Source organism: Megalopta genalis, unplaced genomic scaffold (assembly GCF_051020955.1).
Source record: "Megalopta genalis isolate 19385.01 unplaced genomic scaffold, iyMegGena1_principal scaffold0020, whole genome shotgun sequence".
Lineage (NCBI taxonomy): Eukaryota > Metazoa > Arthropoda > Insecta > Hymenoptera > Halictidae > Megalopta > Megalopta genalis.
Window position 1 is genome coordinate 4497373 of NW_027476090.1, and position 13964 is coordinate 4511336.

Sequence of the window (13964 nt, forward strand, 5' to 3'; positions counted from 1 at the left end):
CACCGAGGGAATTTCTCGAGGGACGTCCGAGACGTTTAGCGATCTCGCTACGTGACAGGAATCCATCATCCGCGGCGGGGCCCGCACGACGCTCGGGCCCCGAACAGACCGAAAAAACGTTCCCCGGTTTCCTACATGAGTATCGTATACACGGTGCTACGGGTCGGTGTCACTTCCACTCGTGTCACCTGTCAAACGTAGCACTCGCACCATGAAATTAATCGATCTACGGCTCAGATAGCACGGTCACGCGATGCAGAATCCCGGTTTCGCCGGGATTCGCGCTCCCGTTACGAAATAAAATAAAAAGGGAGGGGGGAGGGCCGAACGGAGGATAAGGGATCGAAACGAATTCGTAGACACCTGAACGCGAGAGGATCCTGTCTTTCCGTTCGTTCGAGGAGGCAAGGACACGTGACGCGAATCCATCATCACTGACGGTCCCGAAATCGTATCGGAGGCATGGCCGACGGGCCCGCTACGGGCCCAGAGGAGTGTTCGAGGCCGCTTTACGACGCACGATTCCTGTCTTACACAGGACGGCTGTCAATTCGAGTCATGTCAAACGTCAAACGACTTTCGCCCGGATCCGAGGCTAAGGTCTCTGTCGCTCCGTCACTACCGTCGCCGAAGCCTGGATTCCATCGGCGGGCCTCCAGACGAATTTCACCGGGGCCCTCCCTCCGTCGTTCCTCCTCGCCAGCCCCTCGACCCGTGGTTCCACGCAAAAAAGACCGCCCCGCAGCTGTAACGAACGGCGGACGGTTCCGGCGAGATCGCTGGAACGAATCCGCAACACGGCCGACGACTCAATCCGACGCGACGGGAGGATCCGCGAGTCTCCGCGACACGTATTAATTGCGGGCCGCGGCGCGTGTAATTAGTTTCGTTGGACGATAATATCGGCCGATGGGGGTGATCCGTGGCCGATACCTAGCGTCGCGGAGCCCACGGGCTCTGTAATTATTGATATGTGTAATTAAATACGGACAACGCAGATCGAATAGACGCGGTTAAGTCGGCCTGTGATTAACCGTTCGTTACCGGGGAACAATGCGGCTGTGTACCAAGTGGCAATTGGAACGGGCTAGGCTGCTTTTGATGGCTGGTAGTCGACTATCGACAGATGGAAAGATTGGGAGTCTTCCAAAGATCGCGAGAGAACTCTGTTGAATTTATCTTATTCGTTTAGGAGATTCCCGTTTGAGGAAAGATCGCGAGACGTGGAATTATTAGGTTGGTGCATATGAGATGTCGAATTTTTATTACGCGTCAATGTTTGTCTCCCTACTTATGGCATGTTGTTGTTTATGACTTAACTCTTTTACAGTTTTATTGACTACTGCTACCGTCATCTTTTGGCAACAGGAATTCCTTCAAAATTCTCTATTCTTGTCATTTATTTTGAGTTTTTTCCGAGTATGAACTCTGCGGACATTTCTGTAGTTTTTTTTTTACAAATTCAGTTTATTCATTCGAAAGACTAGAACATCTTCAACACTAGATTTACGGAGCACACAAAAAACCACTGTTTTATATTAGTTTATAAAAGTAACAATAAGACATTTATTCTGTTATTATAACATTTGCCGTAAGTAACATATAAATTGAATGAATAACTCATAAATGTATCTTTACGATATGAATAATAAAATTCAAGAATTAGTGATCCGTCATTTTGACTGGTTCCATAAATCTAGTGTTAAGAATGGCATTTGTACATTGAAAATTCATCGATGAAAGTGTATCGAAGCAAATGCGTCATAGTTCAATGAAATAATCATCTTTCAAAAGAAGATATGAAGTTTATTATTAGAATGGCCACATCACTTTCGTACCAAATTTGGTAAACTGTTTTGCAACTACCGTAACAAATGAAAGATTGTTACAGGTAGATTGCAGACTTTTTAGCATAGTAAATATTGTTTGACAAAAAGAGTGATTCTATGAAAATGTATTTCTTCTTTCAATAATTTTAGTAAAATAATAAGATTAAGAATAAGGATAATATGAATATTATTTACAGGATTAACCCTTTGTTACGAAAGAAGAGTATGAGAGGATATAAATAAACGGGGTCACGTAGAAGATAATAGTCATTCGTAACGGATTATCGATTATCCCAGCGATCTTCGCAACTGTTACTTTAAATACGTAACTAATTGACCAAAAATGTCAATATTCGTGTGCAAAAGGTTGACATTATTGATCATACGATCGATATAATTGAAATATCCATAATTTGTCCGATTTGATTCAGCGCGTAACATTACGCATTCGCGTGCAGTAGTTGGTAAGTCTTTTAATGTTTTCAGTGTTTTGTATTTTAGCTATACATTTTTGTTATAAATGCACGAAATCCGTAATTCTTATCAAACAGTTTTGGAATTCTCTCTTCCATGACTAGGTAATTCCAACGGTGAAAAAAGCAGCATTCGTCCGAGCTTTAAATACCGGATAAACAAATTCCATGAAGCGATGAAAATTACGTTTCCCGAAGGAACATTCTCCTCTGAACCTTCTCTCGATCTCGCTCCGAAAAAGGCAGAGTCTACCGACAAACGACAAATCGATCGCATCTACCTCGATTACCGGCGCTTGGCGCAAACTCCGGCCCCCGGCTCGATCGAAAGAATCGATCTCTGAGTGACATCCCCTAATGAACGCAATTAGTTCCACGGGTCCAGTTGACCGTTCAAAGATGCATAGCTCGGCCGTGTCCGCGCGCAATCTCGCCGCAGCTTCCATTGAGACATCGGAACTCTTAATTGCAAGCCGCACGGGCCCCGGCCAAGGGTGTAGTCAGGGTGGCGAGCCGAGAGAGTGGAAGATCTTCTTCATCGACGGGGCAAAGACATTCGGGGCAAAAGGCTCGTAAATCGTGGCAGGCCAATGGGACGTGGCGATGGTACAGTCTCGCGTTCACGATTGGCGGCACCGGGCAAAGCATCCGGCTCCGACCGGCTTGTCCAATCCCGGCGTGGTGCCCTCGAAGCGATTACCTACGTAGCCTGGGTCCCGATCGCTCATGCTAATTTCATAACAACTACCCTTGCGCCAATGGGCGAGCCGGGCTTAGGAAAGAGCGAAAACGACAGCCGGGGCCCGGCCGGCCAGCCGCGAGGGACCGGACAACCAAATAAAAAACAAGCGAAAAAGGGTCCACCTACCCGGCCACGGCCGGTGAAGAGGCAATGAAAGCCGCCTATTCTGTTCAGCAGCTCTGCGCGTCCACGCGTGTGTATGTAGGCGAGTCGTAAAATGGAGAGCTCATCTTGAGGTGGTACCCGATCGTTAGACTCGGCCTAGGGTGACGGGGTTGCTCTGCTCGGTTAGCCTATGGTTGCCGGTACACGCGTTGTCATCGCGGCTGGGAGTCGTGAACGTTTAAAATTAACTCGCGTACCGAGGATTTATCGGGACGGCCGACGCGACGGTGCCATCGTCACGCGAGCTTATATCAGGGAGAAACGTTACGTAGCGTCTACATGTTCTTCGCCAGCCACGGTGTTTGACAATCGGTGCACGCCGGGGCGTGGAACGACCCCCGTTGTTTTACCTATCCGAAAACTACCGCGCCTCGAATGGAAATGCTTGATCATTTCCACGACTGCCAATGAGCCGTACGAAGCCTGATAAACCTTCGGAACGAAATTTTAGATTTCTATTACGCGATCTACTACCGTTAATGTTTAACTATTATTGCCAGTCTGCGAGACTACTGCCGATTACTTATTCATCTATGGTAACGAAATAATTGTAAGAAAAATTGTAAAAGAAGAAGCGATTTTAACGTACTTGCTTCTACTCGGTCGAATAGAACCCCCCTTCGTTATATTGATGTGCAAAGTAAGAACAATTGATTTCGATTTTGTATTTACCGCTTTCATGTCAATACTAACCTAATAAATATTAGAGATCCGTGAGATAAGTTGAGCTAGGTGCTAATTGAATGTGGTACCGCGACAAAATCGTTATCGCGTCCATACAAAAGTTTATTCCAAACTTGATTGAACAATTGGGAGAACAATTATCCACGGTCTTTCTCCAGTTATATGAACCTAGGTCAGGCGTGCGTTTTCTTTCGAATCTGACTACTTGAACGAAAAGTACTGCAGATAATTGGTGAACTTCTATCTGTATGAATCCTACCGATATCAATAACGTTCAAGAGATTAACGTTAGAACACGGATGATATCGGAATGTTTTCAAGCTCTCCCGAGATCCGAAAGTAAAGCGCGCCGAGCGAGCGCAAGAATGGACGACTTCCGGGCCCGTGAGCCGGCGAAATTAGGGAGAAGAAGGGCACGCTGGAAGTATTATCGACGGTTGGCCGGCCGAAGGGAAGGAGGCGGTACCAGGCAATAATATTTCGCGTTCCGCAATTTTTTGCCCGGCGAGGAGAGTTCCATTCGGGGCTCATCGGCGACTCGTGGTGCGCCGCCGTGGGTATTAATTCCGGGAGAGAAAGAGAAAAACAGAAAGCGAACAAGGAGCGACGCGGTGCGGCGCGGCGCGGCCGCGTTCGGTTCGGCGAGAGGCGGGAGGCGAGCAGCACAAGGAGAACAAAACGATGCAGAAGACCATCTATGAGATGAGAAAATAATAATAAAGTGGAAATGAGCGAGCCGGTCCATAAATTGCTCCGCTCCTTGTTAATGGTCTGGGGGCCCGGGGCGACCTCAACTAAACGTGGCCCGGTCTGACCCGGCCTCTGTCTTTCTCTCGTTCGACCGAAGGATCTGGTCCGACCCGTTCGAGACGCTCTTGGAAGGCTCATTTCTGTATTTAATGGACGCCCAGAGATGGCCACCGAGTCCCTGGGCTCCCGAGAGCCAGAAAGAGGGACTAAAAGGGTCCGGAGGACACAAAGGATATACGTCGAACCTTGGTACTGGCTGTGATTGGCGACCAGGCGTGGCCCCGCCAACAGATATCCTGCATCTCTTTAAGACGCAGTGGACGATGCTCGAAGCCGAGCACACGGTTATATTTTGTATTTTACATTTTTAAAGTTGAACGGTATCGGGAGAAAATTTGAGAAAGGCTATCTAGAAAATTACCAGCCGTCTAAAGGAGTTACAAGATTTCAATGAATATCTGAGGCGTATATTAGACAGACTTTATGATGAGTGACAATAGATTTTAATTCATCATTATGGCAAGTTTATTATATCTTTATATAACAAAGTTTTTATTACATTCTTACACTCTTAGAGACTATTAAAATGTAAATAATATTATTGTTATTGGTCGTTTATTACATTGAATACAGTTATTGGGTATGCACGATAAAAGGAATTTAGGAAATATAAAACATTAAGAGAAAATGAGTAATGTGAATGTTTTACTAAATAATTTCTTATATGGTACATACATTTTTACTTACCTTCGCTACGCTTGAATCTATTGTAATTGATAAACTCGACGAAAGAGGGCAGAAGTGATCGGACAAATTCCAGCGACATCTATAATCGATTGGTTGAAACAACTCAGTTGTCAAGCTATGTTAAAGCACTGTCACGATATCTGCATATACCGACATGCATCGTGATGGAAAACATGCGAACTGCTATACCTACAGAAGTGCTGTAGAACTGTTATACCTACAGTGGTGGCGCACTCGTTACTGATATTTCAAAAATTCAAACTCTTTATTTCCAGTGAAATTCGAAGGTATTCTGTATACCTCTTATTTGTGTTATAACATTTCATCTCATTTGGAATTTTGGAAGCTACAAATTCATAAGACGTGTACATTCAAACGATGAAAATAATATTTATAAAGCAATCGATAATTAATATTTTATAAGATTTCCTGACAATTAAAATTGTTGCTGTTTAAAAGAAATGTGAATGAAAATATAAATTTAACATCACTTTAATATGTTTAAGAATTAAATTTGATATCATATTAAGATAAAATATGTAGGTACAATTATATAATGTAATGGTATCAAATAAAAAAATATAATTATTATTTATTCAGGCATTATTTTTGTGTTTATATAGTTTTATGAGAATACATTTATAGAAAAGACATTAAAGATCAGTTCAATTAGCATACAAGAATCGAAATAACTTTCTTCCTGTAATAAACATGCGTCTAATGTGCAGTTTTTCAATTAGTATGCTATGAAATAATTATTCCGGGGAAGAAAGTGTAGCAGACCCGTAACATGGGAGAGAACGAATTTTCGGATGTGAAAATTCTAGCCTTGCCGAGTGCGTGCCGTAGACCTCCGTTTTTTCAAAAGTTCGTTTTTTCGAAAACTCAGGAAGATGGATAAATTCGGTTTTCGGATTCTTGTTCGGGGAGCGAAGCTCTACAAGAATTTCATAGTAGCTATAAGAAATCAAAAATCGTGTTGGACAGTGTTATCAATAGCTAAAAATGGCTATTTTTTAAATTATATGTAGTGTCATTTTAATTGTTAAGGAAGTATAATTGTTCGTGACAATTCCTGTATGTCAGAAGTCCCGCAGGGCAAGGGGAGTGTCTTGCAAGCACCGAAAACGGCGAAAGGTGAATTGCTCGCGGTAGTCTAAGCAAGCAATTCGCTCGAAAAATTATAAGTATTCCAACGCTCCACGTTGCTGAGATTCGGTCTAACCCCCTCGCGTTCTCTGTTGTTTCGAGCCTTCGTAAATTTCGAGAGAGAACTGCTAGATCCGCCGCGAGCTAGCAGTTTCGTCACTACACATAGGAAGCCGAAACGCGTTTTTCAATTGAACTTTTGACAGAAAAACCGCGTGTCCAAGTAAATACGAGGTTGTCTAACCAATGTAGCTGTCTATCGATAGACGGCTTTCCGACTCGGTGGATCTACATAACGTCACCTTTGGTTCATGCGAGTATTTCTTTTAAGGGATGTTTCTGTGGCTCTCTCGGCTCCCAAAATCGAGAAATTACACGAGATTTGGTTTCTGCATTCGACTTACACCAACAAGTTTTCCTGTAAGTTAGACACACGAGGCTTACTTCCTCGCTCAATAGATTTCATTAGAAATTCGCAGAAATTTGCAGGACGCGAAGCAGATCGCGACGAGCATCTACACGATTACGTTTACGCCTACAATTACGATTACGATTACGATTACGAACACGGCCTCAAATACGATCTACGATTACAATTTATGATACGGAATTATAAGGTAATGAACATTGCTTACGATTACGGTTTACGACTTCGGCGTGCGATTACGGAAATTATTGTATGTATTTGACAGAGAATAACTTCGGAACTTGCACAGACTCCATGCCCTAACAAAAAGAGTATTTTCTATATATTTTCCTTTAAATAAGTGTGAGGAGATCATTTGCCTATAGGAACCAAGTTGGAAGTTGAAGTTAATTAAAGACGGCCGCGTCGACTTGCACCACTTTCATAATTAGTCAATTGTAAACGTCATTTAATTTCAATTTTGAAATAACAAACATCACTTTCTTTTTTTTTTGTTGGAATGAATTTTTCTGTTTTTTTTTTTGTAAAGTACTCTTGTCCGGCATTTCGCTTAATTTTGTTTATTCGTTGCGTATATTTTCCTTTATTTTCTTTTACAGAATCCAAGTTCTCAGTAACAATATCCTCATCCGATGAGAAGATTCTAGCTTTATAATTCTTCTTCTCTTTTTACGCTTCATTAATTTGTTTTTTCATAGTGGAATTATCTTCATCCTCCGATTCTAAGATTACTCTTTTGTTCATATTGATGGGTCTTATTTCTGTGTAAATTTATTTAAAATAAAATAAAATAAAATAAATATTGTCAATTGTCATAAAATAATATTGATTTACTATTTCTTCTTACCTACGTCACTATCCGATGTGAATATGAAATTATCCATTGTTGGAGGAAAATAAAGTAAGTAACCTAAAAATAGTAACTTTCGGCACGTGAAATAAAACAATTGATAAGCCACCGGTGGCCACTAACCCTGCCACCTGTACATGGAAATTGGACTTGTACCACTTTCATAATCAATGGTTACGCAATTTCTTTTACCGGCCTTATGTTCCTTGTGTCAAGTTCATAATTCTCTACATTCGTTTGAAATAACCGTTATCGATGCGAAACGTTGAACGTTAAACGTATCGGGGGATTCGAGTATGCGAGGTCGCAAAATGAATTCGAGGTGTTGATCTGTACAGGAGAACTATATTTACTCGACAGACGGTGTTTGCCCCATCTAGCGGGAAAACGCTGAAACCGGTAGCCAAAATTTATCGCCGATAATGTGGCTAACAGTTTGAGCCTTTTGTCACTGCATCGATTGGCGCTGTACGGATATCGGAACGGAGCTTCATCTTTTCTTCGACAGAGGCGCCACATGCAGCGTGCACTGCAGGATAACCCAAAAACATTAATTACGGCGATTAATTAATAATAACGATATAATATAGCAAAGACGTTAAAAAAAGCAGGTAAAGAGGACGTAATTCTAAACAGTTATCCTATTTACAGGTATACTTGTTATATTAGGTCGAACAGACAGTACAGAAGGACTTTCGACTATCGATACATAAATATTATTGTTGAATTTTTGTACCGAAATCTATGATGAGAGACGTAATAAAACTATGAATTTAAAGTAAACCATTAAGATATAAGAATATAAATTTATTAAGAGGGGTCGCTGGAGTGTTGGACGGTGGGTAAAGTATCGTTAAGCAGAAAACAGTAAATTGGTTGATTTCTAGAATGCTAATTTCAGGTTCTAGCCTCTATAATTACAAGACTTGCCATAGCGGAGACTTTTTTTGTAAAGATTACGGAATTTTCGCGTTGGACGAACCAAGGAGAAGTTTAGATGAATAAAAATGCAGACAGTTTAGGAAATGCATTAGCCAGGTATGTTGCAATGATTAATATTAAGATGAGTTTAATCGAATAGATGAATGGTGAAGGTTGTTTTCTATTACAGATTGGTGAAATGAAGATAGTTTTGATGAACTATTCCTAAAGAAGAATAAGTATGCGTATGATAAATGTTTGTGAATATAAATGTGATTTGAAAGGTATGGTATGATTATAGTTTTCTGAATTCTGCAGTGGACTCTCGGCAATTAGATGCTGTGAAGTGGATGATGCGAAGGAAGATTTATGGTTGAAAGTTGAAAGATGGGAAGAAAGTAGGGAAGACTTTGCATAAATAAGAAAAAGAAAAAGATGTATCGGGGAGACTGGTAGGGAAGAAGACAGTGGAGCTAGTTTCTGTAAGAATAAATATGGAGCGTTTGTTTTGAAAGCGGTGCAAGTCCAGTTTGTTTGGTTTGGATAAAATTGAATGTTGGCAGATGTTGTTCCATCGGGAAGGAAGAAACACGTGGAGTTTTTGCGAGCAGTTATGACACGGACGTGACCAGGGTTGGCGTCCAGATTGTCTGGACGTCGTCCCCAATAGCCGGACATATGATATGTCGAAGAATCCAAGAATCCAAGAACTGCTTGTATGGTGGTAAAAGGTGTTTGAAAAATGGTGTACAGTATTTAGTTGATTAAAATGTATGATTTGTTTAATAAATAAATGTATTTTTTTGGAAGAAAGACAAGGAAAGATTTTGATTACTTTTCGGTTGACTTAATAAATTTGTATTGCTAGGTTATAATGGGTTACTTTGAATTGAAAATTCCTAGTTTGATTACATCTCCGATTCTAGATACGTGTTTGTATAAATTGTAAGAGGATATAATTGATGTATTTGATATGATGCACACACATTTGATTATTATATAGTTTAATAGCTAATTAGTATTATCATTAATACCTCCTCCCAAACGTCATCTTAAGCCGCGCAATGACAATGTTTAAGGAGGGTTGGGGGGGGGGGTGTCACAAGGCGCGGGGGAGGGGGGGGGGTTGCCGAGCGAGGGGGGAGGGGGGGGGGTCGCCGCGCATGCGGCGTTGTGGGGGGGGTTTCACGCGAAAAACGCGCGCTGGGGGGGCGCTGCAAGGGGCATGGGGGGGCGCGCCGCGCAAAGGCGAGGGGAATGGGGGGCGCGCCGCGCGAAAGGCAAGGGGAATGGGGGGCGCGCCGCGCGAAATGGCGAGGGCGGAGGGGGGGCGCGCCGCGCGAGGCTCGTGGGGTGGAGAGAAACGCGCGAGGGTCGTGGGGTGGGGAGAAACGCGCGCAAAATGCACTCCTTGATTCTTCTATATCACAGTTCGTTATTCTTTTGTTTATATTCATGGGTCTTATTTCTATGTAAATTTATTGAAAATAAAATAAATATTCTCAATTGTCATAACATTGATTTACTATTTCTTCTTACCTATATCACTATCCGATGTGAATATGAAATTATCCATTGTTGGAGGAAAATAAAATAAGTAACCTAAAATAGTAACAATTGTGAAGCCACCGGTGGCCACTAACCCGCCACCTGTCTATGGAAATTGGAATTGTACCACTTTCATAATCAATGGTTACGCAATTTCTTTTATCGGCCTTATGTTCCTTGTGTCAAGTTCATAATTCTCTACATTCGTTTGAAATAACCGTTATCGATGCTGTGTTGGGGCGTCACAGCGTCGTCAGTAATAGCGACGAATTATGACGCTATATATGTGGACGGTATAAAATAAAGATTGCCATCCCTCCAACGCACCTCCAATATTCGCCGATTGGCCCTGCCCGATTTTTTTTTTGTGGCAATAGTCAATCAGCGAGTCCGTTCCAAAGCACACGTCCGCATCGCCCCGGCAAAGGCAGGAAAGTTCCTCCAGGCATCACCGTCATAATACAATGTCAGGCTGATTCTTCGGAACTTTTCCTTCTTTATGACTCGTCCCGGTCATCGAGGCCGAGAGAAGCGAAGTCCCAAAAACCTAAGCTCAAAAAACAGCCGGCTAGGCACGTCCGTGTCATAAAGACATTAGTGCTGTGCATTAACAGATGCGAAACGTTGAACGTAAAACGTATCGGATGTTTCGAGTATGTGAGTTTGCAAAATGAATTCGAGGTGTTGATCTGTACAAGGAGAACTTTATTTACTCGACAGACGGTGTTTACCCCCCATCTAGCGGAAAAACGCAGAAACCGCTAGCCAAAATCTATCGCCGATAATTTGGCTAACAGTTTGAGCCTTTTGTCACTGCATCGATTGGCGCTGTACGGATATCGGAACGGAGCTTCATCTTCTCTTCGACAGAGGCGCTACATGCAGCGTGCACTGCAGGATAATTCAAAAATATTAATTACAGCGATTAATTAATAATAATAACGATATAATACAGCAAAGACGTTAAGAAAAAAAAAAAAGTAAAGTTGGTAAAGAGGACGTAATTCTAAACAGTTATCCTATTGAAAGGTATACTTGTTATATTAGGTCGAACAGACAATATTAATATTAGGGAGTGTTGAAAAAAAGGAAATTTTAGCCTCGAACAAAAATTAATCTATAGTTTACTTAGTACTAAGATACTAAGATATCGGTTTACATTTTCGTCGGTTCCGTCAGCGGACAACGACGGTGATGTAAACTGTATATAATAGATACCGCGATACATCATCACCGGTACCATTAGATACACATCGTGCCCTGACTGTTTGGGGATCCCAGTGTCACGTATACAATGTGAAACGCGACAAATAAACGTCTCTGATTGGTGGATAAGACGAACCCAACAAGGGTATAAAAGAAGCGTCTTTTTTCTTACCGGACTCTCAGTAGAGTTTGGTCGCTCGATCGTTTTCGCCTATATACCTTCTCTCAATAAAGGAATAAAATAAAGTCTTTTTAAGAAAAGAATTGGAATCATATTCATTTTTTCATTCCATAATCCCAACAGGGAAGATAGATAGTACAGAAGGACTTTCGACTATCGATACATAAATATTGTTCCGTTGTATGACGGAACCCCTATAAATCAAGCGAGAAAAAATGTTGTCCTCGAGTCAAACATTATTTACCATCCACGTTCGTCCCTGGGAAGAGGAAAATTGCCAGATGTGGATAACCCAGGGACCGAAGGCCCTAGGAAATAGCGTATTTTGGACGAAGCAATCGAAATGCCAAAACACCCGTAGTAAGCAATTTCGTTGAAAGCCATTTCCGTCTTCTATTCAAGTATTTCTTTTATGATCCACAGTTGGTCACCAAATGTCATTCTTAGTCGTTTTTTTTCTTTTTTTTACGATATGCATGTTCCACCGAGAAGAGGCATTTTCGGGATCATTGTTTGCTACGGCTTATCCTTGGGACACTCGGATTCCTTCGCGGGCGTCACCCGAGGGCACGAGCACTACCTGCGGGTGACCCTTAGTTTGGGGCGGTCACTTTCCTAATTTTGCAATCCAATCAGTCAGGGCGACCGTTTCCCTCACTCCTCGCAAGAATTGAACAATCCACGAATCCGACTGTCTCAAATTTAGAACACACCCACACCGAATTTACCTCCGAGAACACACAACAGTCATTCTACCATCAACCCGCACACGGAATAGTCTACTCTCTAAAAATTATACTCTGTATCGATGTGAAGTTGAATGTTCAAATATATTCCATGTTAAAGAAAAGAAACTCAGCTTATTATTATCCCTAGCATCTTGAAGAGTCGTAGGGAACCGCGAATATCAAATACGCGGAAAAACAAATATTTTTAGTTATGAGTTGTGTTCTTGTAAATAACTGGTGCGTGCGGTGTAATTACTAACTTTATTTGATAAGTTGCGTAGAATCACTTTCGGGTAGCGTGACGTCGTAGCATGAGAGGTATGAGGAGTATCAGAGGTATGAGAACGAGCGTCTCACTGCTGCTCTTTTTATATTATCCTGTTTGCCCCCGGCAAGGGCTCTGGACACCCCTGATTGGTTGACCCGCGAATGGGTTTTCCCAATCAGCGTTGTCCATCTCCTTCTCACCGTGTTGTCCCTTACGCTCTGAGCGCGTCCTTTTTTTTTTTTTTTTTTTTTTTTTATGATGTAACGGCCTGGGTTTTCCTCAGGGCTGTTGCGCTCGGACTTCCGGCGTTCGGGTCCGTTTTGCGTGCCCTTCGGAATTCCCGCTTATTTATGACGGTCTCGTTGACTATCGAGAATTAGGTAAAAAAAGAAACTCTACGGGCTTATTGCCATCCGGACAGGAAACAGCTTACTCAAAGATAGCCTTTTCGAAGGAGAGTCATAAATATGCTAGTCTTTTGCACGAGAAACAAATCTTTTCTTATGCGCGTCGACTGGCCGCTACATATTATTCTTTAATTTTTTACCGAGAAGTAATGAAAATAATAATCCCCTTAAAATTTTTTAGCACTGAAGGGAAGGTTAGCGAATCGAAGAGCGTGTTTGAGGTTACTATTAATGCAGTTTATTGAATTGTTATCGATGAGCGCGGGCGCGACTAGCGTGGTGTCGTAGGACTAGCAACTTAGGACAGACTGAGCTTTTGGAGTTGCGCGTTTGTCTCTTTTATACTGGAAGAGAAGAAAGGAATAGATGGGCTTTCGTAGGAAAGGAGAAAGTTGGGAAAGTCCCACGTCGGTCGAGGTGTCCAGATGTGAGGAGAATTGCTTTATTAGGGGTGCGTGATTTTTAGGGAATTTTGAGCATTAGGAACGGTACTTGTTTTATTGCTAGCGGCCGCGCTCAGGTAGAGGGATGTGACGCCACAATTTGTTCAAATAAATCTACCTTAGAACGTCTGAAGAATATTTCGAAATTTGTCGGACCCGAAATAATAAAGAATTTAACCGTGACGTCCGTTTTAATTTTCTAGTGTGCATGACACTTCGTGTGTAACATGTGAATTTGTTTTTAAGCAAGGTGGACAGTGAAGATTAACAAAGTACGCAAATATTTTTACGTACAAAGTAATTAAAACGGCCGTCACGGTTAAATTCTTTATTATTTTGGGTCCGACAAATTTCGAAATATTCTTCAGACGTTCTAAAGGAAAGGTGAACAGCGTTTTTCTTAAAATATCACTGTTACGTAGTAAAAATAATCCCGAAAGTTTTCG

At 42.0% G+C, this 13964-nt stretch overlaps 2 long non-coding RNA genes across 5 annotated transcripts; one reads left to right on the plus strand and one right to left on the minus strand.

The window, feature by feature from the left end:
• Positions 1-7371: 7371 nt before the first annotated feature.
• LOC143260803 (uncharacterized) lies at positions 7372-10915 on the minus strand. The gene is made up of 3 exons (XR_013035077.1): positions 10277-10915; positions 7814-8345; positions 7372-7727 (listed from the first exon to the last, which is right to left on the minus strand). It is a non-coding gene; the product is annotated as an uncharacterized LOC143260803 (long non-coding RNA).
• Positions 8323-9752, plus strand: LOC143260802 (uncharacterized). Of its 4 annotated transcripts, XR_013035076.1 has the most exons (5): positions 8323-8427; positions 8486-8654; positions 8718-8854; positions 8928-8976; positions 9056-9752. It is a non-coding gene; the product is annotated as an uncharacterized LOC143260802 (long non-coding RNA). The 4 variants fall into 4 exon arrangements; XR_013035075.1 differs by having other exon boundaries at positions 8341-8658; XR_013035074.1 differs by having other exon boundaries at positions 8341-8654; positions 8704-8854.
• Positions 10916-13964: the final 3049 nt, after the last annotated feature.